This window comes from Miniopterus natalensis, chromosome 10 (assembly GCF_054644295.1).
Source record: "Miniopterus natalensis isolate mMinNat1 chromosome 10, mMinNat1.hap1, whole genome shotgun sequence".
Classification (NCBI taxonomy): domain Eukaryota; kingdom Metazoa; phylum Chordata; class Mammalia; order Chiroptera; family Miniopteridae; genus Miniopterus; species Miniopterus natalensis.
The window spans coordinates 3,869,957-3,875,888 of record NC_142090.1 but is presented as its reverse complement, the minus strand read 5'-3'; the positions used below and the strand labels follow the sequence as shown (position 1 = coordinate 3,875,888).

At 52.3% G+C, this 5,932-nt stretch overlaps 1 pseudogene; it reads right to left on the bottom strand.

Annotated features, from left to right (window-relative positions):
* Positions 1-3,184: 3,184 nt before the first annotated feature.
* Positions 3,185-4,968, bottom strand: LOC148092161 (GTPase IMAP family member 1 pseudogene; annotated as a pseudogene).
* Between the last annotated feature and the right edge of the window lie 964 nt (positions 4,969-5,932).

The window sequence follows — 5,932 nt, the reverse complement described above, 5'->3', positions numbered from 1 at the left end:
ATATAATGTTACAGAGACCTGACAGCATTTGTCACGGGATAGAATAGTCACTGAAGGGGGAACAGGAGAAGTTAAAGGTGAGTATTGGAAGTTGTGGAGCAGCCACTAAGAAAAGAAATGAGGTACGGCTAATAGAGCAACAGCTGAAATAAAATGGAATTTTAAAAATTCACCAAAAAAAGCAGAAAAAAGAAAAGAAAGGACAGATGGGACAAACAGAAACAAGTAGCAAGAGGATGGGTTTAAACACAACCATATGAACAATCCTATTAGATGTAAGTTGTCTAAATGCTCCAATTATAAGACAGTCCGGTTGGGTATAAAAGCAAGACCCAGCCGTATGCTGCCTAAAGGAAACCCCACTTTAGAAACAGGGACACAGACAGGTTAAAGGGGGGGAGCGCAAAGGATCCCCATATGGAAGGTGCTCCACGCACAGGTCAGGCTCCTGGAACCTGCAGCGGCTGTATGAGGGTCAGATAAACGGGCTTCAGAAGGAAACCGCCTTCATACCCGGGTAAAGAAGGGCCATTCACATGAGAAACAGGTGAATTCATCATCAAGACAAGAACGCTGAATGTGCATGTTCCTCATAAGTAACCAAGTTTTAAAAAACGCACAAGAGAACTTCAAACTCAAGAGGAAAACGCTGACACAAACAAAGAAAGAGACAGACAAATCCACATTTACAGTTGGAGATTTCAACGCTCCTTTCTCAGTCCTGGGTGTTCTTTTACTTTTTTCCTACATTGAGCACAGACAAGGGAAGGGAAGCTGGGTATCCTAATTCAGATGTGTCCCACCCCACCGCGACTTGTGGTTTCATTTCCACATTTCCCGCAGCCTTATCTGAAGCGGTTCCTGGAGGGACAGAAGGAACCTAAGACTTTTATTTTTTGTTTCCTGATCCTGGGCAGTGTGTGGCTTGGTGTGTGGCCTCTGCGCTCTCTAGGTCCCTGTTTCCTCCTTTGTCAGAAACAGACAGTCGTCTCTCTCCTGCTTAAAAGAAAGCTGGAGCCCCCGAAATCACGATGAGTGGGCCGAGACGGAGGCTGTTCACAGCCTTGCAGGGACACGAGCCGTGGTGTTGCCAGCGTTCTGCGAGGCTGAGTCTCAGCTCAGACGGGACGACGTCTGCCCCAACCAGGGTGCTGCTCTCCGAACTTTCAGGAAGAGGCTAGTTACCCCAGGTGCAGCAGGTCACGCCCACGGATTAGCACAACAGAACTGGGGGGCGGGGGCTGGCCAAGGGCTGAAGCTGTCCTTTTTTGAGCAAGGTCCTCTGTCCTCTAAATGAAAAAGGAGTGAATATTGGGACCAGGGGACAGACCTGGGTGGGGAACGTTATTGGCTCTTATCTTCAATAAAGGAGATTGGCTTCAGCAATGGGTAGAAAAAAGGGGGAAATGGCCACTTACCCCTCACTTTTCCATCCTTCAGCGACAGTGCGGTGAGTGCCTTCCAAACGCAAAAATGTCCCAATTCAGAGGTAGAATTTGAGCTTGGAAGACCATCAACAGGGCCTTTTCCTAGATTCTGATGAGCATTTAGGGAACCATGATGCTCCTGGTAGGGAGTGCAGACGGTACTTCTGATACCTTTGTGTTTGGAGTTCCAGCTCCATTCCATTGTCGTCCGGGAACATGTCCCATAGGACTTCAGTTCTCTGAAAGGTTGTGAGATTTGTTTTACGGCCCAGGATATGGCCTCTTTTGGTATATTTCCATGTGCACCTGCAAATATGTGTCTTCTGCAAATATCAACTTCTACGAATAGCAGTCGATCCATTGGTCGAGGGTGTTAATGAAATTCTTCTAGATCCCGGCTCACTTTCTGTGTCATTGTTCCGTCTATTGTTGGGGATGGTGAAGTCTCTAACTATAACTGTGGATTTGTCTATTTCCCCTTTCAGTTGTCCGTTTCTGCTTCACATGTTTGGCATCTCTGTTCTCTGGGACAACATTTAGGATTGCTCTGTGTTCTTGGTGGAGTGACCTGTTTATCACTGTACAATGTTCCTCTCTGCATCTGGTAATTTTCTTTGTTCTAAAGTCTAATTTATTTGGTATTAATACAGTCATTCCTTCTTCCCTTTGCGTGAGTAATATTTGCACTATTTATCTTTTGCCTTGTTTAATCTTCAGCCTGTTTGTAGTGTAATACTTGAAAGGACTTTTCTGTAAAGAGCGCATGGTTGGGTCATGTGTTTTAATCTACTCTGCAACCTCTGCCTTTTAATTGGTGTTTAGACAGCAAACACTCTCTTCCCTAGTGTGTCCTGGATTGCAGCCTTAGTGGGGTACACCTGTCCCCTGGGACCCCTGGGTGCTCCTTCCTATGTTCCCACCAGCTCAATCACTGTCCCTTGGGGACTGTCTGGGCCATTCCTCCCCAACCAGAGAGCAACAATCGAATGTTTCATTGCTCACAACGGACACCTTGCTACTCTTGTTTCTCATCTACTTTCATCAGTGGCCATCCCTTTTCTCAGCAAAGTCACAATGGTAGAGTTTTCCTGTTTGCTCCTTGCAAAAGGATACTGACAAGTGGACAAAACCAAAGTGAAGATTCCCTCTCAGTGCCTCTGCTGGGATCTGTGCACAACCCTTGAGCCACAGTGACCTTGGCAGCAGAGGGGCCCTCAGGTCTCGGCATTTGGCACTGGACGTCCCCTTCGAGTTCCCAGTGGTTTCCAGGCAGGGCTTGTGCGCCTCTCGCTCTAATATGTGCTCAGCTGTTGAAGGTTATTTTCCCCTTTACGTGTCTCTTTAGAGATCTGAGGGCATCAGGGACCTGGGACTCTGTCTGTGTGGGCACCGGGCAGAGGAGACTGTGGGGAAGATCTGGAATGACCCCGCAGTACGGGAGGAGAGCTGGAGTTGTGTGTGAGGGAGGAGACGCTGGGGATGGAGCAAGTGTGGGTGGAGAGAGGAGCCAGGCTAACCTGCCTCATTTTACCTGGACCAGAGAGCCGACTCCCCCAGATCTGCATGAGACAGAGGGGGTGTCTACCCCACCATTGTATCACCCGCTCTCAGCCCACGGAGACCTGCCAGCCCTTTATTTTGAGGTTGAAATAAAAATTTCCAAACCTATATATATATATTTTTTTAATTTCCCCTGAGTTGAAAAGCATACCCCACCCTATGAGTGTGTGAGGAGTGAGATAACTTCACCAGCTACATCAGCAGCAGCAACAAGGACACAGGCAGCCCAGAAGCCCGCACCCTCGCTGCCCCCTAGGTCGGCCCCCCAGACGCTCCGCCACCCTGCGCCTCCGCTCCTCAGGGTCCTCCTGGGACAGCTCCTGCACCAGGCGGTACACATCGTTGGAGTAGGGGGCGCCTCCGTGGCCCTGCACCAGGCGCTCCACCAGGTCCAGCAGCTCCTGCACCTGGGCCTCCTGCTCCCCACCCACCGCCCGGTTGTTGAAGGCGCACACGCGGCCCCCGCATTCAGCCACCAGTGCTCGCAGCGCATGGTTGTCCGTGTCCCGCACATACTCCCGCAGTGAGCCCCCCCCCAGGTCCTCCTTGCGCGTGAACAGCACAATGGTGCGTGCCATCACCTGGTCCCTGAACAGGCCCTTGAGCGCTCTCACCGCCTGCTGGTCCTGCTCAGTGAAGCGGCCCAGCTGAGTCACCAGGAGCAGCACATGGGGCCCGGGCGCTGACAGCAGGTAGCAGCGGGCCCGTTCCTTGCACCCCGGGTCTGTCTTGGGGACTTGGGAGCTGAAAAGGTCCGGGGTGTCCATGACTTCCAAGTGCCACTGGCCCCATCTGCGACTCTGCACCTCGCAGGTTCTGGTCACTGTGGTGGCCCTGAGCCTGGAGAGGAAGCGCCTGTGGCCCAGGATGGTGTTCCCTGTGGCGCTTTTCCCTGTCCCTGTCTTCCCGGCCAGGATGAGCCTCAGCCTGGGCTCCTGCAGGGCCTGCGTGGAGTCTTCAGAACCTGGAGGACAGTGATCTGTGAGCATCCAAACCTTTAAGCAGCTGATCCTGGTTACCTGGACCCCAGAGCCCTCTGAACCAGGAGAACATCAGGGCCTCAGCTCTGCTTTTCCACAGGAGCCTCACCGAGGTCCTTGCTCAGAGCTCTCGGAATCCGGGGGATCTTCACACTATTCCTGTCACCTCTGGCTTCACCACATGCACCTGCAGATGCTCAACACATGGTGGGCATTTCTCTAGGGGATGCCCCTTCATAATCCCAGGCATGACCTCACCTGCATGGTCCCTGGCCGCCCACATGGTGCAGAGCCGTCCCTATTTGAGGCTTCAGTGGCCTCTGCCATGCTGCTCCCAGATTCCAGCCCAGGGAAGGTGGGCAGGAGGGGGAAGTAGGCCTGGGGGTGAAGGGCTGTCTGGGGTACCGGACACCCTGGGCTTGTCCACAGCCCCCCATCAGCCAGCTGAGCCCCCTTGGAAGTTGCTTACCTAAGGTTAAACATTTGTGCAAAAATGGGAATAACAGTGTAGAGTCGTTTCTCCTGGAGTTGCTGAGAGGATCAGAGGAGCTCACCTCTTTCCTTCTGGCTCCCTCCCTCCCTCCCTCCCTCTTAAACCTTCTGCCTACTGGTGAGACACAGTTCAACCCCCACCCTGCTTCTCTAACACTCTACCCCGTGAGTCACCACCCTCTAGTGCGTGACCTGATGCCCTCCAAACCCTCCTCTGCGCCGATCAGGGCGGTTCATTACCCCCTTTCGCACTTGGGGAATGGAGGCGCAGGCTCGGCAAGGAAGTTCATACCTCCCGGCTGGGCAGGGCAGGGACCCAGCTAAAATGCACATCTCAGAGCTCCTGTTTCACCCCAGGCTCCCCAGAGACCCCTTTGGGTGGCCTGTTCAGTCCTGAGGTCGCCCGTTCCCCTCACTCCCCAGAGCTCACACCCGGGGCAAGGACGCGGTACACGTGCTCTTACCATAGGCACTCTCTCTCCATGTCTTGCCATCTTGCGTCCAACGATGCTAACCTGAAAGAGTTTGTTCATTCATCATTCGTCAAATAGGTGTAACTCACTACAATGTGTCAGGCCAAATCCAGGAGCTGGTGACACCACAGTGACAAAGTCATGGTGGTCCCCTGTGGTAACCAGGTGGACATGTGAACTTCACAACATCAGAAGTTCCCGCTACCCCTGAACATCAGAACCGAGGGGAGAACATTGGAAGGGCCTGGGCTGGGTTGGCATGATGCTGTGAGAGGGTGTGATGGGCTTGGTTTTGTCTTTTCATGGACTTCAAATGCAAAGGGCAGAAGGGACATTGTAACACTCGTGTCAGTCAGAAAGCATTAGATATTAAGTTTTCCCAGGAGATTCAACAGCCAGGGGAGACTTTGGAAAACTGAGAACTAGACTTAGGGAACCACTTGGGGTGGTTGGCCTGGGAGACGGACAAGAAAATTGGAATTTTAGTTTTGGAAATTGGAGAAGAAACAGATGTCCCAGGTGATCTGGAACCTCTGACTTTGCCCTCGGAAGTCAAATCACTGTCCTGTCTCAATGTGTCTAAACATGAGTGCTGTCCTGGAGAGACTGGGACACTCCCCTCCAACTCCTAACATCCTGCCACCAAGCTGAGGCTCCTCCAGGTAAAGTGGTTCCAGCCAATCAGTCACATTTAATACAGTCAAACATTTCGGGCTCACAGAGTCCCTAGGCACAGTGTAGTCTGTCCTCAGCCTGCCTCTCCAGCCTCAGGACCATGACACCTCCACTCAGATGCTCCCCAGAGAGGAGATGCCGGGCCTTCCCCAGCCGCCTTGTGCTCTCGGGCCTGTGACTGTTCAGCCTCCCCACTCTCTGTCTGAGTCTTGTCTGTGTGTCATTTCCATTTCTAGTAACACCTCTTCACTTCCTCCACCTAGTTATCACAGGTGACTGCGTTCTTTCTTGTTGGCACCACTCAAGGAAAAGCCAAGGGAGAGGT